Source organism: Somniosus microcephalus, chromosome 10, assembly GCF_052327205.1.
Source record: "Somniosus microcephalus isolate GS21.2 chromosome 10, FLI_Smic_1.0, whole genome shotgun sequence".
Lineage (NCBI taxonomy): Eukaryota > Metazoa > Chordata > Chondrichthyes > Squaliformes > Somniosidae > Somniosus > Somniosus microcephalus.
In genome coordinates, this window is record NC_140996.1 from 155,446,307 (window position 1) to 155,462,491 (window position 16,185).

Sequence of the window (16,185 nt, forward strand, 5' to 3'; positions counted from 1 at the left end):
TACGAGGACCGACAATCAACGCTGGGCCGATCATCGGCGGGTGGTTGTATGTTTGATTTCTTGTAATAATATTAATGAACTGCTTGAATAGTGGTTGGGATTTTGAATCTGTCTTAGGAACAATAAAAGGTGTGTCTGGAGTAATTTCTCATAAGTCTCAAGTCTGAACTTTCTAACCTATTGGACGGGGTGAGGGTAATTCCGCATGTCTTACAGTCTCCATGGATGTTGCCTGCCCTGCTGAGTATTTGCAGCATTTTCTGTCTTCTCAGAGGCCTTCCTTTACCATCCAAGGCCTTGCAAGCCTTCAGCAGCACTCCCTACACACTTAAAAAACTTTTAACATCTATTGCAGCAAGCCACTACTTCAATAAAATCAAAAAAACCTAATCCAAAAGCTTAAATCCAAACTTACTTGAAAGATGTGTCTGTCCCTTTAAGAGGTGCTGACATTACCACTGTCAGCCTGCTTGCATGCCAGGTTTACCTCGCGTGCTTCGGACCCAGCGCTGAATTCAGCGCTAGGGTTAAAGTTTGGAGTGGTGACGTTGCACCCCGATTGACGTCACTACGTTGCCATTTTTTTCCCCAGGGCGTTGCCAGTTACCAGCAGCACAAAGGGAAGGAGGAAAATGGCGGCCGCCACGGGACCCACCACCAGCTGGCTAAAGAGAGGCGGCCGCCATTTTCTTGCAATTTCAAGGTGCTATGGATAGGCGCTGAAGACACGAATTTTTAGCACATTTAATCTGAAATATACACAGTGTATGCTGATGTATGTAAATTTAGAGTGCTACATAGCAATTAACGTGTGTTACAAATATTTATAAACCTTTATGTCCACCAGATGGCAGAGTAGCTCTTCCCACTTTAGTGCAACAAGTTTCTATTTGTTACTTCCAGCAGTAGGTGTCAGCTTTTCCATGGCACATTGAAATCTAGCTATGGACCATGCTGCTGCTTTCCCATGTTGTACTTATTATAATGGTGTCACTGAATGAGACTTGAGGCAATCACTTAATTGGGGTAAATTTTCCCCCAAAACTTGGCAGAGAAACGAAATGTCATAAAGACAGTTGTAGCTTTCAAAAAATAAACCTTAAGACACTTCATTGCAGTCACGTTTTCAAAACTGCTACTGCAAGGTCATAAAGGCCTTGCAACACTTCAGACTTGCAGTGACTGCTAAAAACGCCGTCTCAACCATTTTGAAACCTAATCCACATTTTCTATCTTGTTTGCTGCCCCCTGTTATGTCCCAATAAACACTCAATTTGGTGTGGTAATGATACTTTCATTTCAGACAGTCTGGAATATTCTCCCAAAGATATAGGCCCAGAAATTCGGGTCGGGGGCTTCCCGCGGGTGCAAGCCCCCGACCTGCACTTATCTTGCGCGCCGGCCGTTGAGCTGTGGGCCCCCGTGGAATTCCGATCTGGGGCCTGGTCCAGCTGCCAGCGCGCAGTGCTTGACTATCCCAGGGGCGCAGTTAGTTCGATGCGGCCCCTGGGATCACGTGGGCCATGGGGAGCCAATCGGAGCAGGGAATGCTCCATTCATAAGATTGACAGGAAGAGCTGTCAAAACTTATAAATACTACGGCCCCAAAACATCACTAAATCTTCAAATACATTTTTTTCTAAATCACATTTTTTAAATAAACTATAAATTACATGAAATAACTTTTAAACAATAATTTAAATTTTTGAAATTTTTAAAAAAAATTTCTAACGGGGCTAAAAATAAACTTACCGTGCTTTAAAGTATTTAAAAATAATAAACCTGTGGAAAAAATGTTTTAATTTTAATTAATTCACCACTTACCTTGTAAAAAGCAGGCCTTACGGCTGTTTTTTATGTGTAAATTCTGCAGACTTACCCTCTCGGGAAAACCTGTAAAAAAAACCTAAGTTCGATGCGCACGCGCAGCCTCTCCTGCGCACGCGTTCGAACTCTGAACCCCTTCTTTCAGGGGAACGGAAGTGCCGGTTTCCTGCGCATGCGCAGTGCATGCAGGAAACCAGCACTTCCATTGGGCCTACGGGTGAGTACCCCGTGCGTGCTCACCCGTGGAGACCTGAATTTCTGGGCCATAATTTCAGTAATAAGAGAAGCCCCATGAGTACACTTTTTAAAAATATTTGTTCACGGGATGTGGGCGCCGCTGGCAAGACCAGCATTTATTGCCCATCCCTAATTGCCCTTGAGAAGGTGGTGGTGAGCCGCCTTCTTGAACTGCTGCAGTCCGTGACTGCTTTCATAGTGGTTTGGTACAACTGAGTGGCTTGCTAGGCCATTTAAGAGTCAACCACATGTCTGGAGTCACATATAGGCCAGACCAGGTAGGGACGGCCGATTTCCTTCCCTAAAGGACATTAGTGAACCAAATGGGTTTTTATGATGGTAGTTTCATGGTCACCATTACTGATACTAGCTTTTCATTCCAGATTTATTTAATTAATTGGATTTAAACTCCACAGCTGTCGTGGTGGAATTTTGAACTCCTGCCCCCGAATCATTAGTCCAGGCCTGGGGATTACTAGTCCGGTAACATAACCACTATGCTACCATACCCCATAGCTATCGTAGCTTGCTCCCTTCAAGGGGCCCCTCTAGTGATCAATTACCAATATACAAGTACAATACATATCACCCCCAACTATGCAACCTCAAGATAGGTTGAGGTGGTCGAGATTGACACAGTTTAACAACTATTGCTAAGGTAGGGCCTCCTTGCCTACCAAGGATGGCAGTGTGTTAGGAGAAATTTCCCCTTATGCTTATGGCATGGATGCTAGGTTTCTCAATTACCCACATTATTTACATCCAATTGCACCGAAACAAGTAGTGAAAGTCCAGTGAACTTGCAAAAAGTTGCAATGCTGTGGCAGTGCAACAAGAGATGCAATATAGGTGCAACTTAACCAATTCTGTACAATGTGCCCTGTAATTCCATGCTTAGTACCTGAAATTTATCTTTAATGGTATTAAAATCTAAAGCAGTCTTAGATGTTAACAGGAGCCTGTGTGACAGCTGAAAGCTAAGGTACTGAAAGTACTAAAATGGTACTTTTGCGACCAGTCCATGGAAGAAAAGAAGGGAAAGAGGGAGATCAGGATGGAAGAGGGACAATTTCAATCTTTGGTATGTGTTGGACAGGAGAGTATCCCAATATCACTAATACAAAAGCAAAACACTGCTGGTGCTGGAAATCTGAAATAAAAACAGACAATGCTGGAAATACTCAGCAGGCCAGGCAGCAGCTGTGGAGAGAGAAACAGAGTTAACGTTTCAGATCAATGACCTTTCATCAGAACTGGAAAAAGTTAGAGATGTACCAAGTTTTAAGCAAGTAGGGAGTTAACAGGCAGTTAAAAGGATTAAATGCCTTTCCCGCCTCCAGGAGACGGGACCTGAAGCTGCACATCTTCCCGCCTCCTGGCAAAGGGCATGGAGGCAGGATGGGGGTAGGTTTGCTATCTGCCCCCACTTTCTCCGAATTTACCGGCTGTCCCGCCTCCTCGAGGTTTGGAAAATCCAGCCCATTAATTCTGTTTCCCTCTCCACAGATTGCATAAAAAAGTTAAATTTTCCCTTTCTGACAACCAGAATACAATCACCTGAGTCTAAGATTTACACGTTATTTAAATAAAAAGTTAAAACCCCATTGAACATGGCTTATGCCCTTGGAATGTTGCGACATAGGTTTGCACCTAATTCTCATACCACAAAATGGCTTTTAATATTGGTCTTCCTTTAATTTAGATTCCAAGATTCGGCCATCTGTGAACTGACTCCATGCCTTACTGCTGCTAAATTCGTTTTCTGTAGACCAAGTAAAACTGGGACTTCAGGTCTTGGGCTGATCTACAGAAAACAGATTTAACATCATAGGTGATAGGCTCACAGATGCAGGGCTCCTGGAATCTAGATCAGAAGACTAAAATAAAAATGACCTGAGTTGCTACACCTAATCACTTCGCTGTAGGAAGCTAATCAGTAATGGCCAGATGCTCACCCACAAGAGTACAGCTTTTTATGTTGAATGTGTTTTAAAATTCAGCAAATACAAAATTGAATTACAGGAACAAAGGAACAGGAATAGGCCATTCAGACCCTCAAGCCTGTTCTGCCATTCAATGAGATCATGGCTGATCTGTGTCTTAACACCATCCACCCGCCTTGGCTACACTTCTCTTAATTCCCTTGGCTAGCAAAAATCTATTGATCTCGGATTTAAAATTATTAATTGAACTAGCATCTTGGTGGGAGAGTAGCACACTTCTACCACCCTTTGCATGAAGAAATGTTTCCTAACTTCTCTCCTGAGTGGCCTGGTTCTGATTTTAAGGTTATGTCCCCTTGTCCTAGACTCCCCCATTGGTGGAAAAAGTTTCTCTCTATCTACCCTATCATTTCCTTTCAAAATCCTAAAAACCCCAATCAAATCACCTCTTAACCTTCTATATTCCAGGGAATACAAGCCTAGTTTGTCATCTTTACTCATAATCTAACCCTTGGAGCCATGGTAATATTCTGGTGAATCTGCGCTGCACTCCTTCCAAGGCCAATATATCCTTTCTAAGGTGCGGTGCCCTGAACTGTACACAGTGCCCCAGATGTGGTCTAACCAGGGCTTTGTATAGCTGTCGCAAAACTTCTTCCCCTTTATATTCTAACCCTCTAGTTGTAAAGGCTAACATTCCATTAGCCTTTTTGATAATATTTTGAACCTGACTACCACATTTTAGTGATCTCTGTGCATAGACAGATAATCTCTTTGGACCTCCACTGTTCCTAGCTTGTCACAATTTTAAAAATACTCGGATCTATCCTTTTTTGGTCCAAAATGGATGACCTCACACTTACTGGAGTTGAAATCCATCTGCTACTCACTTAATCTATCAATGTCGTTCTGTAAGTTTATGCTCCCGTCTACACTACTTACCATGCCATCAATTTTTGAATTATATGGTAATAGATTTCTTAATTTAAAACAACTTAACATACAATAGCAATCAATATTTCCTGCTTTCAAATTCCATCTTGCAGACTGCTTAAGATAGATTTTGTGATCAGTAACTTACATCCAATTGACAGGTGTAAAATGGGCTTGACTGATCAGGAAATGAGTGGAGATCCCAGGCACCAGCGCTCTGCTCATGTAGCGCCCCATCTAATTATCCAGTTGGATTTTGTACTCATTTGCAGTTAATTAACCTTCCATGGAAGGGAAAATCGGGTGGTGTAGGTAACCGGCGGCCGATCCATTGCCACCAGTTTTCCACCCAGCGGCGAAAGTGAAAATTACCCCCAGTGAGTTTCTCCATGGAAACTCCCCTTCACTTGTGTTTTTTTGGAAGAAAAGGAGGAGTAACAATGAAGGATGGCCAGAAAGTTAGGCTCCGCCAAAAGCGGACTGCACCCACCTGCTGCTACTTCTCCCACCCATGTTTACAGGCAGAGGTGCACCTACTTGACAGTCACTGTACAGAACTGGCCAGACAGGGTTCAGGTCAGCAGACTGCCAGGTGCATAGCTGTGCCATCTGTTGCAGCGACATGCACCATTTCTGCGATGGTCAGCTGCACCCTCAAGTCCTCATTCTCTGCCTCCTTCCAGGCAATGCCATACTGTGGCGAGGCTGCCTTGGAGTGGCAAGTGAGATCATCCACCCTGCTATCACTTCATTCTGCACCATGTCTGCTTCACCAGTCGTCAAACGGGGCTTGGTGTGTTGAACTCCTCCAACACCTGGCCTCAGTCTGTTTCCTGCCTCCACATTTATCATGCCAACCACTTGGTTTTTCCAGGCTGTTTTGTGAATCAAACAACCTTTGCAAAGGCTGAAGTATCCATCAAAAATATTATCAGCCTTTGCTATTACCACCAAATGGCCACATCCCATTAAATGTACTCATCACCAGTTGTAAACAGTCCTTGAATGGCTGCTTACGCACGATTCCCCACTTACCTGCCCCCGGCAACCTTCCCTCACCTGGCCTAATATGGGCTGGGAGTTCACCCGCAATGGTGGAAAAATTTCACAAGCCAGGGTCCCAGAAGTTACAAAGGGATTGCACTCTAGCACCAACCCACCGGAGTATGCAGAGTCAGTGAGAGTGCGCATCATTTGTACGGGCTGGTGGGTGCCTGTGCCACTATGGGTGCATCTCGGGCAACCTCCAGTACTATGCTACCCAAAATTCCAGCACCTGCTGCTGGTCAGGGGTTGGCTGGTATGCCTACCCTTGGAGAAGTTGCTTCTGCCTCCCCTTACAAAGGGGGCCAATAATAAAAATCATTTAAAACTCACCTTGTCTTTGGGGGATCCAGGCTGCTTCCCTGACTTGGACCCTCCTGGTCCACCTGCAACCTTTTGGAGGCCAGTACACATCATCTCACTTGGCATACTAGCCTCCAACCTTATATCAAGTCCCACAGTGGTCAGGGAAGCTGGAACTGTTGCTGTAGGGAGTCTTCACCCCCAATCCTGGTTCCACCCGCAGTTGTGACATCGATCTTGTAAGGGGTAGACAGAGGCTTTGTCCCTTACAAGGCTGAGTGGGAACTTTCTAGTGCAGGCAAGGACCCAGTGTATCCGAACTCTGGCCTATTTCCAGGCCTTTCTGCGGCACTCCTGCCAGAGTTGCAGCGGGACTGAACAATTTTGGGCCCAAACCATGCAAAATCAGGCAGAGTCAGGAAGATACTAATATAACACACCATTCAACTAAGGCCTAATCGGAGGTTCGATAGGAAAATCTGCCCACTTGACTCCACGCTGGACCTAACTGGTTTTGCCCAGCTGTTATATTAGCAGATATTAATTGTTAAGGAACTGTCTATAAATGATGATACACAAACTGATATGAAGCATTGCTACTGACTAAAGTAAAGGGACATTCATTAATGATCATAGTATACAATTACTAAATGGAATGATGGAAAAAATATAAGGGAACACCTCCCAGGACATGACCCGCAGCCTAGTTTCAGAGTAGCAATAGCAGGAGTAAGGAAGGAGTCTTCCCACCATGTCAGTCATGGATAATACTCATTAAGAAAGACCTCATGGATCACTTATGACGTAAGAAAACTACTGAGCACTTGGTTTGAGTATAAAACAAGGCTTTAATCAACTGTTTCACAACCATGAGTTCTAGTTACATCACTAGTTCCTAGTTACAAAAACATCCTGAGCAAGCTGGGCCCACGCCCGAGTATTTATACTTTCCTTGGATGGCGCCACCAGCTGGCCACCCAGTGTTATCTCATGAGTCATTTCTACATGAATGGTAAGATTCATGACAACTTACATAACAACAGTGTCCATGCTCTAAATGTAATTCACAGTATCAGGCATTTTGAGATATTTTGATGACTTGATAAAGCATTTAAATATTTTAGGTGGGCGTCAGCACCATTTATGGGGCTGATGGTGTGCCTGCCTCAGGTGGGGGAATATTTGCTGTAACACCTTGTCAAAAAGTTTTTAAATTGCTGGTTTTGAAAAATGGCAGTTTTCCAAACATAATCAATCAAATCGTATGCATAAGTAAAACTGCCAGTTAAACACAAAATCACCCCTTCCCCAATCGTTAGCACCGCTGGGTGCCAGGACGCACAGGCACCCCTTGTGCCCAGCACTGCTAGGGTGCAAAGGATAGGAAATACATTGTATGATGTATTACTTTCATTTGCATGTCATCATAAAACACCTGCTCCCACTTCAATCAGAATTTTTTTTACAGGTGCAGAAAGGGGTGTGGATCCAGTTTAACCATTTCACATCCTCGCCTGCCCAGGTGACACCAGTAACCTGAAAGAAAATTTGCCCCAAAAAGTTTAAGTGTGACTAACAGGTATAATATAAAACTCATGACGAGAAATGTTACAGGAAGTAAGCATCGCATTTATAGGAAGTGCGTGCCATACGCAAGACTTTTAAAATATTATGTGTAGATCCTATGGCATTGCTCATGGTGAGTTGGAGAATATACAGTATTATAACAATATGGTGTTGTGTCAAGTGGGCACAAAATCAGTGCTGCTGCCATACTGTGAATGGATGTCAAATTCTATTTTTATTACATTGCATTCTGGGAATTTTACTGGTGCTTTGGGGATCAAAGGCTGCGGGTCAGTTCATTATTTTGTGGAAGCCATAAATAGGTGGCCTTTATTTTATATATATATTCCTTTGCCTATTTCACGTAACTGCCTCTATTGCTTTCTCCCCCTATTGCTTCCTCCCCTTCCACTCCCTCTCTATCCTGGACTTCTGCCCAATATCCCAACCATTCCATGCCCAAACCTGAGTCACTTTCAAGTTTCTCCCCCCTCTTCCATCTTGGTCTGTCCAACCTCTTCCATGAGACTCACTTCCTGCTCCCTACATCCCCTTCCCACCCAACTCCTGATCACTTATCTGGCACTCTTGTCCCCCATTCTAAAGAAGTACTGAAATGGATAAAGTGTGCAATAGAGAAATGCTGGTCTCTTCGCTGGATGTGGGAGGGAGAGGCTGGTAATATCAGGTTTACTCTTTCTGCCATCTTACTCACCTCTGGGCTCAACAAACTAGAACGAGTTGTCTAATCTGTGATAAACAGGGATGATGTTTCATTACAGCAATGAAAGCGTACAAAGAGCAGGCCTCATAAACTGATGTCGGTGTGAGCCAGCCATGGCTTAGCTCCCACAGTTGGCTGTACGAGAAGTACCCCAGTGTCTGAGCTGCTCTCTTCACATCTCACTATTTAAGAAAGGAGGGAGGGAGAAAATGGGGAACTATAGACCAGTTAGCCTGACATCAGTAGTAGGGAAAATGCTAGAATCTATTATTAAGGATGTGGTAACAGGGCACTTAGAAAATAATAGGATTGGGCAGAGTCAACACGGATTTATAAAAGAGAAATCGTGCTTGACAAATCTGTTAGAGTTTTTTGAGGTTGTAGCTAGCATAAGGGGGAACCAATGGATGTGGTGTATTTGGATTTTCAAAAGGCATTCGATAAGGTGCCACACAAGAGGTTATTAAACAAAATTAGGGCTCATGGGATTGGGGGTAATATACAAGCATGGATTAAGGATTGGTTAATGGACAGAAAGCAGAGAGTAGGAATAAACAGGTCATTTTTGGGTTGGCAGGCTGTAACTAGTGGGGTACCGCAAGGATCAGTGCTTGGGCCTCAGCTATTCACAATCTACATCAATGATTTGGATGAGGGGACCAAATGTAATATATCCAAGTTTGCTGATGATACAAAGCTGGGTGGGAATATAAATTGTGAGGAGGATGCAAGGAGGCTTCAAGTCGATATAGACAGGCTAAGTGAGTGGGCAAAAAAATGACAAATGGAATATAATGAGGAGAAATGTGAAGTTATCCATTTTGGTAGGAAAAATAGAAAAGCAGAGTATTTTTTAAATGGTGAGACATAGAAACATAGAAACATAGAAGATAGGAGCAGGAGTAGGCCAATTTTTGCCCCTCGAGCCTGCTCTGCCATTCAATGAGATCATGGCTGATCATCCAAATTCAGTACCCTGTCCCTGTCTTCTCCCCATACCCCTTAATCCCTTTAGCCTTAAGAAATATATCCAACTCCTTCTTGAATATATTTAATGAATTGGCCTCCACTGCCTTCTGTGGTAGAGAATTCCACAGCTTCACCACTCTCTGGGTGAAGAAATTCCTCCTCATCTCTGTCCTAAATGGCTTACCCCTTATCCTTAGACTGTGACCCCTGGTTCTGGACTCCCCGGCCATCGGAAACATCCTTCCTGCATCTAATCTGTCTAGTCCTGTTAGAATTTTATAAGTTTCAATGAGATCCCCTCTCATTCTTCTAAACTCCAGCGAGTATAAGCCCAATTGACCCAATCTCTCCTCATACATCATTCCTGCCATCCCAGGTATCAGTCTGGTGAATCTTCGCTGCACTCCCTCCATGGCAAGAACATCATTCCTCAGATAAGGCGACCAAAACTGCACACAATACTCAAGGTGTGGTCTCACCAAGGCCCTGTACAACTGCAGCAAGACATCCTTGTTCTTGTACTCGAACCCTCTCGCTACGAAGGCCAACATACCATTTGCCTTCTTAACTGCCTGCTGCACCTGCATGTTTACCTTCAGCGAATGGTGCACAAGGACACCCAGGTCTCGTTGCACTTCCCCTTCTCCCAATCTATTGCCATTCAGATAATAATCTGCCTTCCTGTTTTTGCCACCAAAGTGGATAACCTTGCATTTATCCACATTATACTGCATCTGCTATGCTTCTGCCCAATCACCCAACCTGTCCAAATCATACTGGAGTTTCTCAGCATCCTCCTCACAGCACACATGCTTTGTGTCATCTGCAAACTTGGAGATATTACATCTAGTTCCCTCGTCTAGATCATTTATATATATTGTGAATAGCTGGGGTCCTAGGACCGATCCCTGCGGTACCCCACTAGTCACTGCCTGCCACTCGGAAAAAGAGCCATTTATTCCAACTCTTTGCTTCCTGTCTGCCAACAAGTTCTTTATCCAAGTCAGTATCTTGCCCCCAATCCCATGTGCTTTAACTTTACACGCTAATCTCTTATGCGGGACCTTATCGAAAGCCTTCTGAAAGTCCAAATACACCACATCCACTGGTTCTCCCTTATCTATTCTACCAGTTACATCCTCAAAAAATTCCAGTAGATTAGTCAAGCACGATTTACCTTTTGTGAATCCATGTTGACTTTGTCCTATCCTGTCACTGTTTTCCAAGTGCTCTGCTATTACATCTTTTATAATGGACTCTAGCATTTTCCCCACTACCGATGTCAGGCTTACCGGTCTGTAATTCCCCATTTTCTCTCTACCACCTGAGAGATTGGGAAATGTTGGTGTTCAGAGGGACCTGGGTGTCCTTGTACACGAATCACTGAAAGTTAACATGCAGGTACAGCAAGCAATTAGGCAAGCAAATGGTATGTTGGCCTTTATTACAAGAGGATTTGAGTATAAGAGTAAAGACGTCTTACTACAATTATATAGGGCCCTGGTGAAGACCCACCTGGAGTATTGTGTACAGTTTTTGTCTCTTTACCTAAGGAAGGATATACTTGCCATAGAGGGAGTGCAACGAAGGTTCACCAGACTGGTTCCTGGGATGGGGAGCGATTGTCCTATGAGGAGAGATTGAGTAGACTAGGCCTATAGTCTCTAGAGTTTAGAAGAATGAGAGGTGATCTCATTGAAACATACACAATTTTTAAAGGACTTGCAGGGAGGATGTTTCCCCTGGCTGGGAAGTCCAGAACCAGGGGTCACAGTCTCAGAATAAGGGGTCGGCCATTTAGGACTGAGATGAAGAGAAATTTCTTCACTCAGAGGGTGGTGAATCTTTGGAATTCTCTTCCCCAGAGGGCTGTGGAAGCTCAGTCATTGAGTAAAGATAGATTTTTGAATATTAAGGAATTAAGGGATATGGGGATAGTGCAGGAAAGTGGAGTTGAGGAAGAAGATCAGCCATGATCTCATTGAATGGCGGAGCAGGCTCAAAGGGTCAAATGGCCTACTCCTGCTCCTATTTCTTATGATTTTATGTTTTTATTCTAGATGACAATGTTAATGGTTCTGTTTCCACAGACATCATCCCTTTCCCCTTCAAAACTGCAGTCATCATCCACTTATTCAAAATTCCACCCCAACCCATCTGTCCTTTCTAACTATCATCCAATCTGTAAAAAAAGAAAGAACTTGCATTTATGTAGCAGCTTTCATGACCTAAAAACTTCCCAAAGTGCTTTCCAGCCAACAAAGTACTTTTGAAGTGTCGTCACTGTTGTAATGTAGGAAATGAACAGCAATGAAATAAATGATCAGTTTGTCTGTTTTAGATGTTGGTTGTGGGATAAATGTTGGCCAGGACACTGGGAGAACGCCCCTGCTCCTCTACCAATAGCACCGTGGGATCTTTTATGTCCACTTGAGAGGGCAGACAAGACCTTGGTTTAACGTCTCATCCAAAAGATGAACCTCTCTTTCCCCTTTAAAGTCCTAGAATGTGTTGTCGCCTCCCATCTCTCTAAAAAATACTCCCTGATTGGAGCGGCAGATGGAATTCAATATCAGTAAGTGTGAGGTGATACATTTTGGTAAAAAAAATCACAATACCAATTATACTGTGAATGGAAGTAGGTTGGGTGCTGTGTAAGAACAGAGAGATTTCAAGGTACAGGTTCATAGGACATCAAAGGCAGTGCCACAAGTTGATAAGGCTGTTAAAAAAGCTAATGGAATTCTAGGTTTCATCACCTAGAATGTAAATGCCAAGAGGTTATGATAACCCTGTATATGAAACCTTAATAAGATCTCAGTTAGAGTACTGTGTGCTGTTTGGGCTCCACACTGTAGGAAGGAAATTGAGGCTTTAGAGTGAGTGCAATGCCAAATAACTAGGATGCTACCAGGTATGGGGAAATATAAATAAGAGAAAAAAAGTTGAAAATTTGGTTCTTTTTGTTAGAGAAATGCAGATTATAGGCTGATATGATAGAAGTGTTTAAAATTAAGGAAGTATGGGACAGATAGAAGCAGACTGTTGCCAGTAGTTGAGGGGTCTAGAATGAGGGGCCATAGATACAAGATTAAGGGTTAGGGATTTGGAACAGAGAACAAGAGAAAGTTCTTTACACAGAGAGTTGAGAGGAAGTGGAATTCACTTCCAGGCTTAGTAGTTGAAGCAGAAACAATGTCAACATTCAAGATTAGATTGGAAATGTGGGTGAAGGAAAAGGAAACAAAGGGACATGGGCACAGGGTAGGTAAATGTGATTAAAACTATTTACTCATATGGAAGGTAACACTTTCTTTATTGTAACTTCTCTGAATTTATTCAGTCCGACTTCTACCCATATCACAATAGTAAGATTGCCCTGGCTAAATTCATGAATAACATCCTCTGTGATATTGATAGTGGTGTGCAAAGTCGCCTTTATCCTCCTCAGTCTTTCCGCAGCATTTTACATTGTTGATCACGCTGTTTCTCCACCACCTCCCCTTTATTGTCTAGCTTCATGGGACTGGCCTTGTATGGTTTCACTCCTACCTATCTGGATGCAGCCAGCATATTTTTAGTGATAGGATATTTTCCTCCTCTGCGTTGTCACCTCAAGTGTTCCCCAAGGATCTATCCTTCACTCCTCATTTATCTGTCACCCCTCAGTGACATGATCTGCAGGCATGGAATCAGCATTTATATGTAAGCTGTTGATACGCAGCACTATCTCTCCAACACTTCTCTCAACCCTGCGACCACTTTGGTCCTGTCAGACTGCTTGTCCAAGTCTTGGTAGAATTCCAATTTCCTTCAGAAATACCAAAGCCATAGTTTTTGGTGTTCTCCACAATTCTGCTTCCTTGACATTCCAACCTCTCTGGAGCAGGAATTGAAGCCTACACCTTCTGAGTCAGACACCGGAATGCTGCCACGAAGCCAAAGGTTTGCTTCATAGATATAGTTAATACTAAATAATCCAGGGTACCTGGACCTTCGGTTGGCTAAGACCTATTTGTTTCACTCCTGAGGCAACTTGCTGTTCAACTACTTGAGCAAATAATCTCGGCCGGCACTCCAGTGCAGTAGTGAGAAAATACTGCAATGTCAGAGATGCTATCTTTCAGATGAGATATTAAACCAAAGTACTGTCTGTCCTCTTAGGTAGACGTAAAAGATCCCATGGCACTGCAATCCTCACTGCTTAAACTGTCCCCATTTATCCGGGACCGCGCCATTGGCCATTGACCGAGGCGTCAATTACAAAAACCGTATTAAACGGGCCGGCTAGGTTGGGCAGTTGAACAGCTGTTTACACCTTGTTACAGTGCGATTACCTGGCATTCATTATTGAAGTTTTCCTGATCGATTGAACTTAGTGAAATCAATCCCTTGTAACACTTTTTCTGTCTTGTCCGATTCTGCAGGAAAAGCTGTAAGGAGTTTATGTAGATCGTTATTCAAGCTTCGTCAATTTCATACCCAGCGAGACTTTGCTGGACTTGGTCTGTCTGGAGTTTTTGAGGCGCACAGCTCCCACTGTACCACAGTATGGATGGGTCTCTCTTGTCAAGACTTTTAAACAGTCAGTATTAGATTAGCAATGTTAGATTACCCATCTATCTACCAGGTACCGTACCGGATATACGAACCATTCCACATCTTTTAACCAACATTAAGGGCGAGTACAACTTTTTAAACAATAAAGAAACAAAATGCGAGAGATAAAGGAATAAAAAAAATGGATCAAGAGACAGTTGGAAGAATTTAAAACAGAATAAGTAAAATAGTGATGAGAATCTCCTGACTTAACGGATGCATCAAATCACCGGGAGAAAAGAAGCCGGGAATGTGCTGGGAAATCACGGAAAACACGAGAGAGATTACATCGGTAGCATAATTGGGGAAACCTCCGTGACTACCGTGGCTTTCTTGGTTTCAGTGTTCGCAACGTATAGCGAGCAAATCGCAGTGATACCAACGCACCTGTTATAAATAGTGGGGAATGTATTTTGAAGAAGAACAGGGGAGTTCTCCCCAGTGACCTGGCCAATATTTATCCCAAACCAACATCACAAAAAAAAACAGATTATCTGGTTATTATCACATTGCTCTTTGTGGGATCTTGCTGTGCGCAAATTGGCTGCCTTTCTACATTACAACAGTGACTACACCGAAATGCTTTGGGTTGTTCTGAGATCATGAAAGGCACTATATAAATGCAAGTTATTTCTTTCTATAAGTGAATCCTACAATCCACTATCTTCACTGACCATGTGCTCTGTCCATAAACTGACTTACGCTCTTTTTTTCCTATTTTACCATTGCTGCTATATGCCACAAATAGCAAGTGTAATGTTTACGAATATGCAGTAATTTTTTTTAAACTTCAGTTTTCTTCAGTCTGCCCACATGCAGCAGGCAGGGTAAATTGGATGAAGTGGGGGAAACAGCTATGTGGGGGCATAAGCTGGCCCATGGGAGGGAAAGAAACGGCAGGGAATTTCAATACCAAGCAGAACATAAGAAACTGGTGGGATATTTATATCAAATTAACACTGAAGAACTGTATGAATATAGAAATCTGAAAATAAGCACATTGCCCAAGCAATTAAACCAATTCATTATGATTTTTTGGTTAATTTATTTGTCTTCTCCTTTTTCTCCTGCATTATAATTCACCGCCACCCTAGCTGGAAATGCCACTATCAGCCAGCAGGAGGCGATATCTCAAATAATGCAACCTGGTTTCCTACAGTTGGTACACTGAATTGTGTTTTAGCCCAGTGAAGATAATCAGATTGCATTAGTCTGCTTTATGCCACTGTCCCACCTTCAGAGCTGTGAGTTACCTGCACGTGTGGAAGACACATGTCTCTACCACAGTCAAGTCTTACAGATACTACTGCAAAATTTCATCCACATCAGCCAGACACAGATAATGGCCTAGAAATTGGGTTTTGGCTTAGCCAGGGCTTTAGCGCCGGAAGTTAGTGCCGGCGCTAAGTCCCCCTGCGCGCGCCAAAAATTCAGTAGCGCCGCGCCCAAACGGCTGCCGGCGCTACTGAAGGGTCTTAGCGCCTGGAAAAGGGCGCTAACTGCCGTTTAGCAACGCAATTCCGGCGCTGCGGCACCCGATGCGGTGCGGCAGGCTGGGGAAGTGCAGGCCTCCTCCTTCCGTTAAGGAGGAGCTGCCTGCACCCGGCCGCGGCCCGCGCAAATCTGTTTAAAAATGAGCCTGGCACCTCGGACAAGTGCCGGGCTTGCATCTGTTCCGGGGGGGGGGGGGAAGAAGTCCGGGGAGGGAGCTGCGGGCAGGCGGCCGGCGGGAAAGCGGCCGGCCGCCGCGGGGCCTTTAATGCGCCGGCGCAAACACATGTTGGACTCTGTTGCCAGAGTCTTAGTTGCGGCTGCCCCGGGCGAGGCGGCCGCAACTGAATTTCGGCGCTGGGGCCCGTCGGCATGGCAACCGGGACGCTGCGCACACCGATGACGTCATCGGTGCCGGCGCAGCGCTACCGGTGCAACGCCGCTTTAGGGCCCCAGGGAATTTTTCAACTGGCCATAACTCTGGCGCTAGTTCCTCTAGCGCCTCAAAAGCGGCGCTAAGGCTAGTGAATTTCTAGGCCAATATGTCCA

At 44.0% G+C, this 16,185-nt stretch overlaps 1 protein-coding gene across 3 annotated transcripts in view; it reads right to left on the reverse strand.

Moving 5' to 3' along the window:
- Positions 1-16,185, reverse strand: part of LOC147111781 (beta-galactoside alpha-2,6-sialyltransferase 2-like) — a 245,835-nt gene that overhangs the window by 107,295 nt on the left and 122,355 nt on the right. The gene's annotated exons all lie outside the window — the stretch shown is intronic.